We start from the raw sequence: 19,420 nt of genomic DNA, 5'->3' as shown, positions 1-19,420 counted from the left end.
AACTGAAACTGAGACCAAACTTATTCACATTAACGTTCCCTAAATGCCAGATGAATAACAAATGTGTCAAATTGCGTCAGGATTTACTAAAAGCCATGAAGACCATTTTTAGGTGATATAATGTTTTTCTGAATATAACTGATGCATTCTTGGTCTTTGCAGCAACTTTAACTAATCTGTGCAGCAGGTGTTTTCTTGAGGTAATCCAAGAGAATAGTTGGTGTGAAAATGCAGTTATAAATACCCTTTTTTTTCCTGGGGGAAGAAAACTAGACTCTCCTGCCAATTCTAAATACTTTCAAGATTGGTTAAAATATAACCAGGCACCCATAATTACCACTATTTTGTATAATATAAACATCTGGTCCTGCTGTTATTTCGTGATAGATCGTTGACATTAAGGCAGCAATAACAGTGCACCTAAGTCCAGGATAGTGTACAAGGAAGTAAATCAGGTGATTATTTCAGGTATTCACAGGGCTTCACTTGTTCCACAGGATTATTCCAAAATGGATAAAATTTATTTTTCAACTCAACGTTTTACACACACAAACCTCTCAATGAGAAAAAAGTTTGCTTGAAATTCTTATAAATGATAAAAAAACAGACTAAAAAAACCAAAATATAATATGTATATGAATATTCACAGCCTTTGCAATGACACTGCAACTTCATTTCAGTCCATCTGTGGTAAATTCAGTTGATTGGAATTGATTTGTAAAGGCACGCCTGTGTCCGATAATTGACAGTGAATGTCAGACCATAATAAACCAAGCCATGCACAACCAAAGGAGCTGTCTTAAGACCCATAAGATAGGGCTGTATTGTGGCACAGATCTGGGAAAAGGTACAAAGAAAAATCAGCAGGTCTCAATAAGCACAGTGGCCTCCATCATCCATTAATGTAAGAAGTTGGAACCACAAGGACTCTTCCTAGAGCTGGCTGCCTGGTGAATCTAAAGGATCAGAGTAGAAGGGCCTTTGTCAGGCTGACTTTGTCATCATGGCTGGAGGAAACTGCTCATCATCTGGTATATACCATGCCTACAGTGAACTATGGTGGGTTTTTTTAGCAGCAGTAAATGGGAGACTAGTCAGGGTCGACAGGAAATAAGAATGCAGCAATGTGCATAGACATCCTTGATGATAATCTAGTCCAGAGCACTCCAGAGCTTGGACTGAGGTAAAGGTTCATCTTCCAACAGGACAACAACCCTAAGCACAAAGCCAAAAATAACAAAGGAGTGCACCAGCCAGAGCCCAGACCTGAACCCAACTAAACACCACTAAAGAGATCTGAAAATGGCTGCTGATGCTCCCCACTCAACCTGATGGATCTTGAGAAATTCTGCAAAGAGGAATGGGAGAAAATGCCACCAGTTTTTTTATTTAGCTGTCATTTTTTTGGCTGCTGCAGAAATGTACCGTGAAGTGTGACTGCTATTACAATTTAGGTCTTCAACCAAAAGGAAGGCAACATGAAACTATGCCCTTATTAACACAGCAATAGTACCAAAGTCAAACCTAAGTGGAGTAAATAAAAGAAAAAAAAAAATCAAAATAAAAGACTTAAAGAAAGAAGAAAACCTTAAGAACAATATTTTCAGCAGGAGTGCTCCCTGGATTCAAAGGGGTTTCTGTTGAAGGTGCTCTTTTGGAGGTATATATATAGGCTTTTAAATAAGAAGTGAAATGATTTTATTCTCATGGTGTGTTTGTGCTTATCCTAGAAAACTCTTGATTCTTGAAATCTGCAAACACCTTGATGAAGACTGTGCCAAGACACAAGTAAGTTAAACATAAATATGCCAGAATAAAGTCTGAGTGATTAGGCTCTGACTGAAATTTATGAGGCCAGGTACAGACTGACTGGGTCCAACTTTAAGTAAGGCTTCTGTTCACATTAGCATTTGTACTCAGCAACGTACAAAATCTGTAACAATTATCCTGTATAAACAGATACTAAAGGAACAGGAACATTAAAACTTTTTACATTGTTTCCTCTTACTCTCTTCTCAGACGGAGCACTCCCTCGTGTTTGAGATATTTACCTCATAAATCTTAATTAATCGCTTCTGCATGGGGAGAAGACTTGTAGACTTAGGAAACAGTCTGAATCTAGTGCATCTCGGTCAGTACAAACAAGACTGCTGGACCCTGAACCATGATTTAGGATGCTTACACAGGTGTATTTTAACATAATAATGACCCGAGGAAGGTTGTTTGAGCCCGAAGTGCATGAACTTTGCTCTCTGCCCCTCTTTATTCAAGACCACAATAATTTTTGTCTGTTTTGAAAGCCATAAGACAGCTTTTCAACACTACAATCATTAATATAAAAACTTGCCTTCAACTAAAACCCCAACTTCTTGAGCTTTTGCAGCTGTATAAAGAATTGTGGGACTATGAACTGAAGCTAACGTACACGCATACATAACCATGTTAATAGCTCAGCTCACGGCATAATGATGAGTTGTCCCATGATTATTGTTTACCCTGCTTAAAATAACTCATAAAACAGGTGCAGTATTATCAGAGTTTTATGTTTGTGGACACATTCCCAGGCAGACAAAGCCACAGGTGTAAGGCCTTGAAAGGGAAAGTGTACACAGCACAATCGGTTCTTAAGGCAGATGAATGACTGTTAGGGCATGGGTTGGGCAGGGCTTAAAGGAAATGCTTGCACTTAATTCAATTAGTTTTGTCCATGGAGTAAGTATTAAACATGCTAAACCTTTAGCATGCTAACCTTTAGATTCTTACAGAGCATTAGGTTGACATTGAGAGCATTGTACACGGCAACTATGAAAACTTGATGGAAAACTTGTGAAAACTTTGTTCACAATTTACCAGCTTCAAATGGGAAGATTTGTAGACGTGGCCTGTAATTAAGTATAATATGACCAAACTTGCTACATCCACTAATAAGCTTCTAGATTACCACTTTCTGTCAGAGGGACAGTGGAAGAAAGTTGGCATATATTCATCTTCCCTCAAAAAAAAAACAAAAAACAGTGGTACAATTTTATTGGTGGGTAAATGCAGCTAATAATTTAAGTGGTGAAGCACAAACAAATGAGAGACCTGCAAGAGATTGATTTCCAGTTTGGTAATTAAAGATTGAGCAGACAGAAATAAACACTGCAAAACAAGGTAATGATTAGGCCTTTGAAGGTCTAGATTGGATTCAGGAGACATGAAACTATGTTAAGAAATCTCAATGTGGTAATATGAGAGCTTTGCTTATAGAGTTCTTAAATATTGCATTTTAAAGCTTATAATGCCATAAAAATATAATATATATGTCTAAATAGTCCACTTGTGCTATAACTGTTTAATGGTCAGATTGTTCATCAAAGTGGTACTGCGGATGCAGAGTGCGGAAATGGCCTATGGTTTAACTGTTGCCAACAAATGCACCTAAATGGTAATATTTATTATTATTTACAATAAAAACAATAGCAAATGACTGATCTAATATTTCTGTGGCTAGGATATGGTTTCAGTTTTATGTGCACACATGGTAAGGTTAAGCAAATATAGATTATGGTTTGGTTTATAGAAAGTACTTGGTGGAAGTTTAGGGAATAGTCTTGGTCACGGCCTTAAAAGAACTTCTTAATGAATGATGAGGAAAGAACTCTGGCAGGGTTAAATGAAGCCAACATTGGCAATAAGAAAGTGGTTTTACATATAAAAGTCACACAGTTGTGACCCATCTATCCACCTCATCCTTACGAGGTTTTGTGGTTCTTTAGCAATGTCACAATTCCGCATTTGCTAGTGAGCACATGTTTTATCTGAAGCTGGAGAAGGCAACACACTGAAAGAGAAAGAAACGCAGAACTCGAAAGTAAAATTGTCCTCTTTAGCTTGGTTTTCTTCTGTTTTAAGGCCAATCCTCAGACTAACTTGTGCCTATTCACTGTGATATTCACACCTACCAACTTAGTCCACTTACCATACAGGCTTGGAGACCAGTTGGACTCTCTTGGCAACCTCTGGTCACTAGGGAAAAATGTGTATTCTTTGACTGGTTGGCGAGGGGTTGCTGGAGGTTGCTGGCAGTTGTTGTGAAATCAGTCGCAAAGAGAGTACTGCACCAAACAAATCCTTGTTATTGCATTCCATGGTTTGCATGGAAGACACTGACTTGTCTGCAGACAGCTGCCAATTACATTTACCTTCAAAGTAAAAGTTGTGCCTTCTGTAAGAGATGTATTTCTAAAGGCACAACTTAGGTAACATAACAGAGGGGAATGGCCTCTGATTCTGGATGATGCTGTACTTTTCTGTTTTTCATCGATTCATGTGGAAAATTTTTATCATGCATTTTAATACAGGACTGCAGCTATTAACTGCTTCAATAAAAACATATGAGCATATTGTTTTGGGGATTTTAAATTGTGACCACCTTAGTTTTTGTTAAGAAGTTTATGTTACGGTATGGGCAAGTAAGGGTAGATGGTTGGGAGTACGAAGTGTGTGACTACAAAGATGGCACATTTTTGCCGAATCTCCAGGTAAGCATTTAATATAATTATTTAAAATCTTGTTCTAAACTTATCAAAGGGTTTTAGTTTTCTACACCTTAACTGTAAAGGTAGCAGACCAGAAAACATCCATCCATTCCGTCTCGAGTACAACGCCAATTCCAAAGAAGTTAAAATGCTTTTTAAAATGTAAATAAAAACAAAATGCAATGTTTGGAAGGATTGCAAGTCTGCCCATTTAAAATACCAGCATTAAGCCACTGAGTACCATAGGCTAACAAGGCAAACATATGTCCTGATAGTGCGACCCAATATGCCACGGCCTCAGTTTCAGCTAATCTGAAAGTATGCTGAGTGTCCTTATGTGGGGAACAATGAGGGTGTGTGGTGGTATGAGGAGGAAATCTTACACATACCAAGCAGGCTGCGTAAAATTAACTGAAGTGTGTTTTTAAGAGTGGGAGGGACCCAAAATAAATCTTGAAAGACCTGACTATCATGCCCCTTGTCTGACTCTTATCCAAGTTTAGCCACGCACACAACTAGAGGTTAATTCTTTTGACCTGAGACAAACTCTTTCCACGTTATTAGGCATTTCTGCCGTTGACAGAAGCTTTCAAAGCCTGTTCGTTACAGACCAAACATGTCAGCGAAAGTACCAAGAATGCCAGCCATCTCAATGAGGCAGGAGTCTCCTGTTTGGTGGTCATGATGAGTGAATAGAGGCAATAACTCTTTTGACTTGGCTCTACAGAGTTAGAGCCCGCCCATAAGGAAAGTGTTGTTTCCAACAGAAATGTATTATGATTTGTTTCGTAATTTTTTCCCATACATATTTAGTGTTATTCTTAAACTCTAATTTGAATTCTAAATAAAACCTTTACCAAAACAGACATGAATATATTATAATGACTGACAGGTTAAGTTAACAACTGTATTACAAAGGCACTTGGAACCGGCATATTGGTCGGTGGGTGTCAGTTCTGGAAGTTAATGAACTGTTAATGACCTAAAGACCTGAGTGACAAGAACCTAATCTTGATGGATGGGTAGGTCAACAATTCTTCAAAACGAGGGGGGGGGGGGGGGGGGGGGGGGGGTGTAGGCAAACTGGTGCACCAGCAAACACTGCATTAATGAGTGTGCTTTCTTTAGCCAATCCTGGTCATGGGTTCGTCATTTATTGGTAAAAATAAATGGCATATGAAGATGCAGATTGTTGGGTGCCCTGAAGACAGCAGAATGCACAATCAGAAGAAGGAATAACAGGCAATGTAGTGATGCTCTGCGCTGGCGGAAAACCTTCATGTGGATGTTACTATGACCCAAGCACACCAAATACTGTGAAAAGCATCCTCTGGTGGAAGTGACAGTTGGAGCAGAATAAGCTCCAACAGCTGTTGGGTATTATGTAGAAAGGCCTCAAAAGGTTTCAGTTTTTTTTTTAATTACACAGTATTTTTGAACTATAATCAACATTTTTATTAAATATCAAGCAGCAATTGAATTTGTTTATGTTCTCTAAGTGATTTCCATATCAAGATCTACATTTTCTTTAATGTCGTTTTCTGCCAAACACATTATATTAAGCCATGTGTTTTACACACCAGGGGCGTTTTACTCCAGATTAACTGCTTACAGGATTCAATGTGCAATTTGATAGATTTTCTAATAAGATTTTATATTTAAGGATTATTTTCAGAAACATTTTCATTTTTAAAAATAATACATAAATTATTTTATATTAAAAAAAAAACCCAAACATTTCTCTTAGGCTTGCATGCCTACCTGTTAGAGTTTGAATGCTATATGTATATGTTTATATCACATGTCAACACTGTCATTCGTGCAGTTTGTTAAGCTGCATGTCCCGTGGATCTGTTCCTCTAAACCCATATGATGGGGCGATATTAAACTAAAATATTATATGACTGAAAACTGTATGTTTACAAACTGTCACCAAGACAGCAACATAGGAAATGTGATTCCACAGTGAAGGTGTGTCCCCGTCTCGTTTTAAACAGAATTATCTTGGATTGTCAAAAACATGAAGCACAGAACAAATGTGTGAGAACACTTATGTGTGTCGAAAACATTATCAAGACATTAATAAGGATTCCCCAGACAAATTGTAGTGAACGGCAATCAAATAAATAAAGCATACTGAGCTGGCATGACGAATGATAATGGGGTCAAGTGCTGCAGAGCTCTGTACCATATAGCTCACACCTGTGGACCTTAAACACGGCTGCGCTACAGTGACCACACCACTGTGACACAAAACAGAGCGCCTCCACTCCTTGTAATTTGAAAGTTATTTTACAAACCATAATAGTAAATTTCTCTTTGTGAGCCCTTTCTTTAGTATCAGTTTATGATCCGTCAGTTGGCCCCGGGCTGGACGGAGAAGGGGGCGAGCTGAATTTGCTCTGTGGGCCTAAATGGCAGCTCAATGTGTCACGGGAAAGAAAACATGCCCCCTGTGGCTGGCCTGTTTAGGGTATACTTTCAAAGGTTATCATCTCGCTTTAATGCCAACATCACAGGCTCGTCTGGCCCCAAGCTAGTCACAAACAGGAAGTCCGTTAATCCCGGTCTTCCCTAATGACGCAGAAGAATTCTCAATATTCCCATTGTCTTCCTGGTGAACTTCCTCCAAGTCTTCAGATATTCTTTTAGTGTTTACAGGAAGGTTAAGCTCGGGTTAATATGATCTCCTAAATCTATACTAATTGCTGTGGGTCAGGGTTTCAAACACAAAGCTGAATTTTGTTCCCTTCCCCAACTTTAGATACCTTGTTACTAAATACGGGGAGCACTGTGTTCAAAAAAGGGCGTTTTTCAGCCATTGTGTCTTGTGCTGCTCATACTGTGACATCAATCTCCAATTGATGGAAAGTTGCCTTTTTATTATTATTATCCAGCAGGTAGGTGTAGTTTGGACAGCCATTTACTTCAATGGGTCAGGCAGAGTAGTGACGTAAAATTAACTGTATGACAACTTGAGTCTGTGCAGACAAAGAGTTGTGCCACTGCCTGGCGTGCCCTGAATGCTGATGCACAGATAAAAGCTGAGTTTGTCATGGGTATAGTCCAGTCCAGCTCAGCTCCTATCAGCATTATTCCAAAGCACTCAGGCATGACATCTGCCAAGAGGCCTGCTGCAGGGTTTGGCCTCATCACCAGGAACACGTCCAAGTCAAATATTGTTGCCCTCACACATTGTGGGGCAGCACCCTGTCACAGCTCCTCTTTAACCAGGAGGTGATGTTTATGACAGCCCTTGGAAAATTAATGACCCTGTTTCCATAAAGAGGAAGAAAAAAAATGTGTGAGGTATTATATACCACACACTCTCATACACTTACAGAAGGGAAGGTGGGGGTCAGGGTTTCGGGGTTGTTCTTTTTTAAATTTTATTTTCTACATTGCAACCTGACCGTTGTGTTATCAGCGGCAGAGATATGCCCAGAACTGCGCTCCAAAAAACTGGGATCAAAGTAGATGACATAAGCCAGCACAACCTTTGGAGGAAGAAGATAAATGTAAGGAGCAAGGTCTTTATCAAAGGCTTGCCTGTTTTAAGACTGATTAAAGCAAGGAGCGCTCCCCCTCCTTCCTCCATCCCAGTGGAAATAGGTGTTCAAACATGATTCTGTTTTAGTTGGCCTGCAGCTCTGCTGAGAAGCTCCCCCTTTGGGCTTGCCATGAGGCTCCTGCAATCGCCGGCTGTCACACTGCAATGCAGGGAATTCACAGTGTTTTTACTGTGTTTTTTAAAGCATGAAATGCACTTCAGTTCAGCCCTGCAAGAGGAAAAGAATAATAGAGACTGTGATTTCATTTGATCTCTGCTTTGCTTTGAAATAACTAAAGAGGGGGCTTGTGGTTTAAGACAACACTAACATTGTCCAAAGCAATAAGAACAACGCTGCATGTCTGGTAGTGCAAACATGTTTATCTTTTTTCACCCTTTTCTTGGCCTCTGCTGCCTGATATCTGACTATTTTCTGCTAAGACAAGATGAGCTGATCTTCTTTTGTTTTTGTGTTATAGGGGATAAGATAAATGAGGGAGATATCAATATTACAGCCAGTCCACCAATGGCATATCAGCTCAGCCAGATGGTGCCTGGAAATACATTGCACACAGCAAGAGGGCAGGAAAGGAAGTAAATACCAGCTCTTAGCTAAATACTGGGGGAAATCTGGCTGTGGTCTGGAAGTTTATCTACTGTACCAGCCACTTTGGTAGGTAACTAAAGAAAATAGTTAAAGCAGCAGGTGAGTTCTTGCCAGCCACTGAGGAAACTGTGGTTAAGTGTTAATTTGTGTGTGCATGTGTGATGTTAAGGGGAAAAAAATGCTGTGGTAGGCTCTTGTAATAAACTTTGTTATTTAGCAACTTGCTAGACTTGTTTCCATGTTGGAATCAAATGAAGGGAAAATAGCAGAGTGATAGGTTCTTGGGCTTTTCTGATGATAGGTGTGAGCTTTTTTAGTCCGTTTCATGCTAATGGCCAAATTCTTGTATTTATTTCAACCAAAAACTGTGTTACTGCAACCAGAAAATGCAGAACTGGATTCTTAAACATACTTTCTAAGACTTTTCTGGCAGCTCATTAAAGCTTCTGCTCCCACATTAAGGACACAGGTTTGGAAAATCCATCCATCCATTTCCCTGCCACTTACTTAGGTTCAGGTTGTATATTGAATTTTAGATTAAATAAGCATTCCCGATTCCAACAATTACTGGAGAAGAAAATGTAGTGCTACCACCAGCACATTTAAAAACAACTAAACAAAGTGTAGAGGCATACCACATAATCAAATCATATTACAGTGACATATATGTCACTGAATACAGACATATGTCTCTCAACCTGCACGGCACTATAAATAAGCTTGACGCCACAATTGCAAAACTGCACCTCTGTTCTGCAGATTGTCTGCTGAAGATGCACAAATTCAAAATAATATTGATGATAATAAACTTCATTTAAAACGTACCTTCAAATAGCAAAGTGTATCACTTCAAACACTGAAACAAACCACACTAAAATATTTAAGACAAGCTAAATGTCTTGATGCGTGCTTAATCATCCATGTAAGGAAATCCCAAAAAGTTTCTGTTCATCTGGACGTAACGTTTTCAGTGGGATGAAACGTTTTGTCACTCATCCAAGTGACATCTTCAGTCTCTCCCACTGAAAACGCTACGTTTAGACCAGGGGTGTTGAACTCCAGGCCTCAAGGGCCGGTGTCCTGCAGGTTTTAGATGTGTCCTTGATCCTCCTCAATATGTCTTGAAGTTCTCCAGAGATCTGTAAATGAACTAATCATTTGATTCAGGTGTGTTGACCCAGGGTGATATCTAAAACCTGAAGGACACCAGCCTTTGATGAACAGAATCAACTTTTTGGAAAGATAATCTAAAGGTGAAACAACATTAAGGAAAATCTAAAAAACAGATCAACTGAAATTGGTTGGAAGAGAAGGTAACTGCGTGGTTTGATCTTAAGTTGAATTTGCTGGAACAGTGATTCCTGGGAAGATTGGCAACTCTCTTGAACTTTTTTTCACTTGTGAATAGTCTTTTTCGCTCTACAATGATGGACTTCATATTCCTTGGAAATGGCCTTACAAGCCTTACCAGATGGATGGGCACAACAGCTGCTTCTCTAAGGTAACTGCTGCATTCTGACGCACACCTGAACGCTTCACTCCAGAAAACTCTGCACGTGAACCTGCCTGCTACCTACCATCTTATTTCCAATGGAAGCAGAGTGTACTTAGTTTTTCACAGGGCTGCAGAAACTCCAGTAAAATCTTTTTTTTCTTCATGTCACTACTCTGTGACACACCAAGTTCTAAAAAGGAAAAGAAAATGCTTTAATTTGAGACTATTACATTAAGAGTAGCCACTCCAAAGCATTCAAAATAAATGACAAACAAGTCTTCGGAGCTCGTTATCTTGAATCAGATAAATGGGTTACATATCGCTTTTCGGACAAATAAGGGTGTATACTTATTTCACTCTTGTTTACCTTCCAACCAGACTCATTAATGCAAATACATCTATCAGTCTTAGCACCTATTTTTAAATACAGCAGCTTAAAGTGTCAGATAATTCTTAACCATGATATACATTTTATTTTTCATTTTATCCACTTGGTCTAAAGCCTTGTGTAATTAATGTGACTCACCATAACACTATGTTCTTTGCGTGAGTCTTTTCTGCCTAGTGTTAATGTTTCGAGTTGTTCATAAAATAATTTCTTAACCCGATGGCAAAGAAAAAGGTTAAGTAATATAGCTGAATGCACTTTGAATTAAAACAGATGTCGACAACAGATACCCCATGTTTAAAAGGAGGTGATTTAAATATAATTAACTTAAACCTCCAGATTTTGTAAATATATTCTAACCATCTGCATTTCTCTCTGGCAAGAGCATCATACACATGTAATATGTATTACAATGACATGAAAATATGCTGAGAATTTGGCCTGTAAGACTTTTAGGAGCTCAAAAGTAAAAACATGAGCTCAATTCTTTGGTATTTCAGTGGGAATCTGTGCAGGAAACAGAGAGACACACTGATATTGACCCAATGAGAAACTGTCCATCGGGAGCAGCTGAGATCTCAAGATACGAATCAATAACACTCCTGGACTTGATTCTAGATGGCAGGGAGCGATGAGACAGTTACTGAACCAAAGACTAAGGGAGAAGGTACAGGGGCTGAAGTGTGCACTGGACACCTCTGCAAGACATGTGCACTATGCTAGGAGAGCAGGAGAGCAGGAGAGATGCCATCTAATATTTACTCAGGTGGAATAATACAAAGCCAAAGCTGTACAGTGTGTAGTCATAAAACAAAGAAGATTCTGAAAAATGTGCTCCATATATTGCTAAGAGGAGATAAGCTTTAGCTTAAGTCCCAGATTGTGTATCAATGTTTGGGCCATAAATGGATTCCTTTAACACTTTCTGGGCTACCTTATTAGTCAAAAAGATTAGCTAGGGAATACTGGAAGTCCCTAAAGGATCAAATGTAAAACTGTTCGCACACCAAGTCTGATTTTCTTTTTTTAAATATCTAAGTGTAAAATTATAATATACCAGCATTTCTAGACATACTGACCACTGAAACAGTAAGTCACGTTTAACCACGCATTCATACAGTGCTTTATTCTATATAGTTATCTCCCTCACATTCAAAACCACCAGTTAATGAACCATATCTAGACACAAGAACTATGCATGAAACATAGTCGTAGACTTTGTCTGAAAAGCAAAGCTGTTGGTATAAATGCATTGAACACCGTTTAGTGCCACCACTACACGTTTTCCTTATGAGTTTTTCCTATTTTCCTATCATTTTCATATTCAAGTCTTTTAGAATGTGTCATGTTTATTTTACAAAATATGGTCCCTAGAAGTGTCTATAAAGGCTATAAAGCAAGATATACTTTAAGACTACCTAATAAACTACAAAAAAAAAATTAAAATCGTTTTTGTTTTTTTAACATATATTTCTAGTTAGAGAAATTTAACAGGCTTATCCCTCAAAACTGTAAATACCAAAAAATTGCACAAAATAGTTTCCCACCACAGGAAATTTATTTTAAGTGTCTTCATAGTTTTATTTTTGAAATACACCAATTTTTATACATTGCAGGAAAAACGAAAATAAATATTATAGTGCAAATTTGCAAAAAAAAAAACAGCATATGCATCAAAATAAACTATTTCCAGCAGTGCAATATGAGTCCTAAGCATCCCAGAAACGAAACAGAAAGTCAAAAAGTCAAACATAACTTTTAAAAACACCAGTATAGGCTCATAAGGCCCTGATGGTAAAAAAAACCAAAAAACAAAAACTACATTTCCGCATAATGACGTCACTCCCGGTTTTGGGCAGGTAATGGCGGACATGCGATAGTTCGCGCTGATGGACGTAGGAAGTGTTACAAACAGCTGATCGGATCGGCAAAGCGTGTTTCTGGAATATTATGTGTTTTTTAGTGCTTTTTATGCAGTTCTTGCAAAGCTATATGTGGAGGGAAACCGTGACCTAGGACAAGCTGATGGTATAAGATGTAAGTACAACTCCTCCGGTTTCATATGCAAAAAAAATTATTGCGCTAGCTTACGTGGTTGCAGTGCTACCGGGATTTAAAAATAGTTATGCAAAATGGAGCGGCCGGCTTTAAAGGGTTAAACATTCCTCAGTTTTCCAATCAGATCCATCACTCCCTCTTCAAAACATCAAGAAAGAGAGAAACTGTCCATCGGCAGCAGCTGATCTCTCAAGATACAAATCAAAAAGACTCCAGGACTTGCTCCTAGATGGCAGGGAGCAACGAGCTACTGGACCCAAGAGTAAGCCAGAAGGTACAGGGGCTGAAGCATGCACTGCACACCTCTGGAAGACATGTGCACATAACTGATGTTATGTCAGTTATGTTTTCCTAAAATGATACAAAGTAATCGTACTATCAAGGATTTTTTTCAAAGCTTGCTCGTGTTGGAATAGTAGGTGGAGCTTACAACTGTCACACAACTTTACCGTGAGGACTCCAACATTTTATCATCTACTGACCAAAATCCAGCTTATTTCCAAACGGTCATTTGAGATTGTTTGGAGTGCAAATCATTTTCTGCCTGGCTCTCATCATTTCCTCGTGGTTGCTAAAGCCTGTTTTAACTGACTGACATTTAATTTTGAATGAACAAAAGTGACATTCTGTGGTTCCAGTCCATCACACTTGTATCCTATGGATTTCAATAATCATACTTTTAGAATTACATCAAACTTTCTCTGAACCAAAGCAGGTGAAATGATGAATAGACTGGCTAATGTCACCAGACACCACTGTAATTTTGCCTCTTGTGTTTTAGAACAGGTGAGTCGTTTTTTTTAGATCGGGAGTTGTAAATTTTCATCTTTTCACGACTGAAAAACATTATCCACATTGCTCCTTGATCACTGATGCTTTCCATTTTTCATGAAAGTGTCTTTCTGGATTATTGGAATAGTTCAGATTCAGACATGTTGACACAGTAGTAAAAAAATTACTTAAAGATTGGTGCCAGAAGTTGAGTTCAGACTGTGAGTCACCTTTGGCTTAGATCCCGAACAGGAGGCCAGGAAGAAGATGGGTGCAGATGCAAGCTGTAATAGTCTAATCACTGTTTTGTTGGAAAATCCAAAGGGATGATGTAAGAGATATGGGATGGAGAGGAAATGTAAACAGGGGCTAAATATACAGCTGCATTGTCATCGCAATTAAACTAAATATTTTGTTATTTCAGAATGAACGTGACTGAGAGTATAGATTTAAGGCAAGGTGTTTTCTGCTGCACTTAAACGCGTCTTGCTGATTTAAAGGTATTTTAGTGACTATATTTCAGAGCATAACAGGTTTATTAAAGGCCCTGCATCACAAAGTGTTGATTTTAAGCCCAAGGAGTCTTAAGAAAACCTGCCTGCGCTGCAGCAGGTGCACATTCCTCCAGGGACAAGCCAGGAACCTTGAGGTAGTATTTAACGCAGATGTTTGACCCTACTTAAGATGTTAGCCCTCTATCTTCATAATACATGGTTGGGAGTTCGAGTAAAAAACATACCAAGGTTCATGAAAAGGATAACGAGACAGTAAATAATGATAGATCACAATTACTTCAAGCTTGTGCAAGAGAAACTTGTGATGCCACAAGAACTATTATCCATCGATCCATACATCCATCTTCTGCTGCTTATCTGGGGCTGGGTCACGGGGGCACGCGCCTAAGCAGAGAAGCCATGACCTCCCTCTCTCCCTAGCCACCTCCTCCAGCTTGTCCAGGGGAATGTCAAGGTGTTCACAGGCCAGCCGAGAGATACAATCTCTCCAGTATGTCCTGGTTCTGCCCTGGGGCTCCTGCCAGTGGGACATGCCCGCAACACCTCGTGGAACGGTCCTATTTTAATAAATGTCTCATGTAAACTCAACTCAACTTCAGGTTGCTCATAAAGTCCCCCTCAATGATCACCAATACCATTGGTTAGGATCTGATTAGAGAGAGAGAAACAATAATGTGATTCTAAGCCACTTCACCACACCTACATTAGGAAACATCCAGGGGGCATCCTGCCTGAGTCACCTCAGCTATCTCCTTTTGATATGAAGAGGTTGTGGCTCTACTCTGAGCTCCTCTCAAATGACTGAACTCCTCATCTTACCTTTAAGTATGAGCCCAGACACTCTATGGAGGAAGCTCATGTCTGCTGCTTGAATCTGACGCTTTTTCACTTTCTGTGAACTTGTATCCAATGTTTTAAAAAAGGCAAAGAATACATTTTGCTTATATTACCAGCAGCAATTGTTAAACGGTTAACCGAGCCAAATGTCTTCCTCCAATAACACACCAAACACCACATAAAAATAATGGATAGTAAGTACTGATTGATGGTTTTGGTGGAAACATTTGCCGTCATAACTTAAACTTCAGACTTTGTGAAATATACAAAATAGAGGAAGCTGGTGTATTTACAGTTGGTGTCCTGATTTAAGAGATATTTATACAAGATAAAACACAAGACCTAAAGAAAACCAAGCAATCCTTTCAATTATCAGCCTTCGAATAAATCTTTAACTGTGTCCAAATATGTGTGCCGTTGAAGACAAAGTGATATCATATTTTCTTCAGGCACCCAGATGGTGTGTACTTAATGCAAGACTTCCTCGGATACCAAGTAGACAGCTTAAGATGACTCTCAATCTTCCCAGTGGCAAATGTTTTTTTAATGATGATGGTCCACAGCCCACATGTGATCCCAGTGTATCTGAAAAGAATATCAACTTTAACGCACGCAAAAAAGGGAAAAAATTCAGAGAGATTAGATTAAGTGTATCCGTTTTCATTTGCTCTGAAATTGGTCCAGGGGCCCCAATTTTGGGGTGATGTTGTCTCTGGACAATAGCAGCTGTTCACAGAATGCAGGGGGAACAGGAGAAATCATTACAGTGGGGCTCATCCAGGCTTTCAGTGGCAAAACAGAGAGGCGAGCCAATATAAGTGCCACTTGCATTCTTGTACAGATCTGATGTGCGATGTGATGTTTGATTTAGTATTTAGTATTTAGTATTTATTTATTTATTGTCATTGTCAAGAACAATGAAATTGCGTTTGGGGCTTCCATACAACCCAAAAAATGGGTAAACAAGCCTTTCATCCACCCTGAAACAGCTTCCAAATGGCCCATGGCATGTTCTCGTTGGATTTGGCTTTTGCAAGTTCAACCAACTAATTGTGCTTTCATTCAAGGAACTATTTCCTGTCAAAAGCTTTCCTCTCTTAGAGGAGAGCCTGTCCAAATAATTAAAATATGCATGATTCAGATCAATCTATTATTAGCATCGTTTGATTGCCATTTATCAAGCGCTCTAAAAGATTATTGCATAAAACATGAGGCCAGTTTGATCTTTAGTTTCCAAATTCCTTTCTATATCCCCCAGTGGCAGATACAATGCATTGAGAGACAGGGCACAGCTGCCATGTTGGCTGCACAGACTAACATAATACATAATGCTCTGGCTATCCATTTTCTTTTTATAGACTAAGACACTAGCCATGAAATCCATGTCTTGTAATCAGCCAAGAGTAATATTTCACAGTTAAATGTTATGCTTTTCCTCAAGACCTGCAACTGTGAGAAAGTGTAGCCCCAGCAAAACTGGAGAGAAGAAAAAAGGAGAAGGTGCGTGAAGTAAGAGCTAATGAATAAATAACTTTTCTGCGTGATTTGGGGTATATCATATAGAGATTTCTGTGTGTCTCTCAGGTAAAATCAAGCCGTGGAACTAAAAAGAAAATAGATCCTGATTAGGTGATTCTCAAATATCACAATGGTTGCTTTTCCAGACAAAATGTCCTCTTTGTCCACTTGATAGATGGTTGCAAACTGCTGAGGCCTTATCCCCACCTCTCCACAACTCTGTGACCATTCAAGTCAAGGTCATATGATAGCCCTGCAGGACTCTTTCCTTTCTAAAGGCTGTCCACCTTGGTCCTGCTGCTTTGAAATCAAACTTGCCATTGTTATTTTTACTGCCCATGACAAGGACAAAGGGACTGGGCAGCAGGGACACACACACGGCTTGAAATGCAATAGGGCTGGGAATTCCTCTTTAATTTCAATGCTATACTTGATCTCTGGGCTGCATGACTGACCACCTTATTATCTATAGCGACAGGAGCTTATCAATACAGAACTCGCTGGGCCCACAGACCAAAGACAAACACTTCCTTTATGCAGGATGTACCCTCGGGGCATGAGACACGCCGCGCAGGCCAACCAGCTGAATTCCACAACTGAAAGGGTGGGAGACTGAAAATAATTTCTAAACAGCCAAATTAGTCTAACAAAAAAGTAAAATAAATCGGATAACATAAAAAAAAAAAAAAACAAACAAAAAAAAACCCAGAACATAAGCTGAGAAATGTTTTACTCTTTCTCGAGAGCTGAGTTTTCATGGATAATTGATTTTCAACCAATAATTGTCCATTATTCAACAGCAGAATAACTGTATGTATTGGCAGGATATGATTTTAAGACATATATGTATGGTTAAACCTTTGCAAACACACCAGACTAAAGGAAGCCAAACATGTGAGAGGTTTGAAAAGACGAGTACACTGAGTACACTGGAAAAAAATACCCACGTCTTTGTGACCTTCTTGCAATTTTCTTTTAAAATAGAGAATAATAATAAAACAAAACAAAAAACAAAGATATTAGTGCCAATTCTTAAACCACTCAGTCATCCAGTAAAAGCTGGTTTGTCGTTACGCAGTTTGAGGCAACATTAGCAAATATTAGAATTGGAAACTGGATCTAATTTGAGGGATGATCATAGGTGACAAGCAGGCAGTGTTTAGTATGCAAATTCAGCTCCTAACAGTTTTCTCACTTTTTTGCAAGTCCTTACACAAGACACTGACTTCTGTGACAGCCTTGCTGCTTGGAAATGATCTGAGAGCAAACATACCTTACACTCTGATTGTGAGGCATTTTGCCCAATGCATTCTTGAATGAAGCTGCCTGCTGTTACGGAGTGACTGATGGCTTTACTAAAAGTATAAGAAATACATGTAATTGCTTCTTAAAGGCGGTGGGTGTTTACTTTCAGGGTATATTATGTTCTGCAGTCACTTGAAGACATTTTTGTAACTGAATAAGTGATTCATCACCATTTGATGACAGTATATTATGTTACTCAGTAGCAAACTACATGTTGAGCATGTCATATCTTTGTAATGTGCAGCACTATTCTATATCAACCTGTCAGTTCTGTTTTAATATTTGTGGCCTGTTTGACAAAGTGCCTTTTAAAGGATGATAAAGTAAAATTACTCCTGTTTTGGTATTTTTCTCCGTGATAAACACTGCTCACCTGCTTCACCATTACTGTTTTAGACATGCTAGGCACAGGTTTAGCCATCAAATGTAACAGCTAAACAAGTTTTAATCAAATCTGCTGTGTGAAGAATTAATTTAATAAACTGCTACATGGTTTAAGGCGAATTTTAATCACATGATTTATGTTCACTGGCAGTATTTTGTGTACCGCGTCTTATTTTCTTGTACAAATTCAAAAGCCCCCAAAAGAAGTGGGGGCAAAGTTTTGTGTGCTGTATCACGATACACAGAAGTTCCATCATACTGCAGGAACTACTTTAATTTGCACACAGTGCATCTGCAAGCCACCTTGCAACTTATTCAATTCATAAACTATTGGCTATATAAAATAATCTACTTTTGAATATAGTGGTCCTAAATAACAAAGAAGAGAGATTTTAAGTTTAATTAATACTAAACATTTCAAAACGTTCTGGATACAGCCAGGACTGGATTCACCCAGCAAACAAAGGTGGTCGACAGTCGAACTGACTTTTCTTTCTTTTGGAATAGAGTGAAACATGAAAACTGAACAGAAGTCAAAGTTAAATGAATTAACAGGAATAACTGGCACGACAACAGGAGGTAGGATGGGGTGGGAATGTGTGGGTTGGCAGGTTTGACTTTAACAGCAGGGGAGTGTGGTGGTGGGGGTGTTAGGAGGATAATCAGGAGTAACTTCCCATTCAGAGCAGACAAACAAGGGGAAACATTCGTAAACTTTTTTGTTTTTTAATGAATTCACAACCACAATTTAACTGAGGTCTGATTTTCCGGGACAAAACCATAAAAAGCTTCATGTTGTGCTCGCGTTGCCACAGGTTAATGTTAATTAACGATAAATGTTGTTACTAAATGTTTTACAAAAACAATGTTACCACTTAACACTCTCCACTCAAATATTAAAATGTAATGTATTTGACCATAGCTTGACAATTTTTTCTTATTTAATCTTTATTAGTCTATAACATAATCTTTGTCACAGCCTTGGCTAAATAGCCCTGTGAAGTGTCAATCATTTCCCTGCTTCATATATAACAGAATTGTGCTCTTCCATAGGTAATGTTAGATTGGCTGTGAAATTGCAACATCAGAGCCTTTCAACAAACAGCTGAAGACAAACAGGGAGCAGGGTGGGTGGTGGCAGCACACCTTAAGTTTCAAATGTGAACCTCGCAACAATGGACACCCTCAGGCATCCTGTGCAGGTGTGACCTGGATTTGATAAAACCCTTAACTTCTTACCCAGTGCAAATAAAGTCAGAGCTGCCCAGGTGCAGCTTTTGTTTGTGTCTAACTTTTGGCAGTGCAGCAGCTTTCGCAACAGAGTCTGGGAACCAATAGCACAACAAAGGCAAGGCACTGAAAGCCTTATAGGTTCATTGGATCAGACGGCTAGCAAAGGGCTCCTTCTGCTGACTACAACCTGAACACTTATGAAGCAACTAAATTTAAAAAATACATTAAAGTCAACACTG

At 38.9% G+C, this 19,420-nt stretch overlaps 1 protein-coding gene across 3 annotated transcripts in view; it reads right to left on the bottom strand.

Moving 5' to 3' along the window:
• cfap299 (cilia and flagella associated protein 299) overlaps positions 1-19,420 on the bottom strand; it is an 83,308-nt gene that overhangs the window by 40,408 nt on the left and 23,480 nt on the right. The gene's annotated exons all lie outside the window — the stretch shown is intronic.

This window comes from Rhamphochromis sp. 'chilingali' (genome assembly GCF_963969265.1).
Source record: "Rhamphochromis sp. 'chilingali' genome assembly, chromosome: 10".
NCBI lineage: Eukaryota > Metazoa > Chordata > Actinopteri > Cichliformes > Cichlidae > Rhamphochromis > Rhamphochromis sp. 'chilingali'.
The sequence above is the reverse complement of the archived record's forward strand: the minus strand, read 5'-3'. Positions and strand labels throughout refer to the sequence as shown.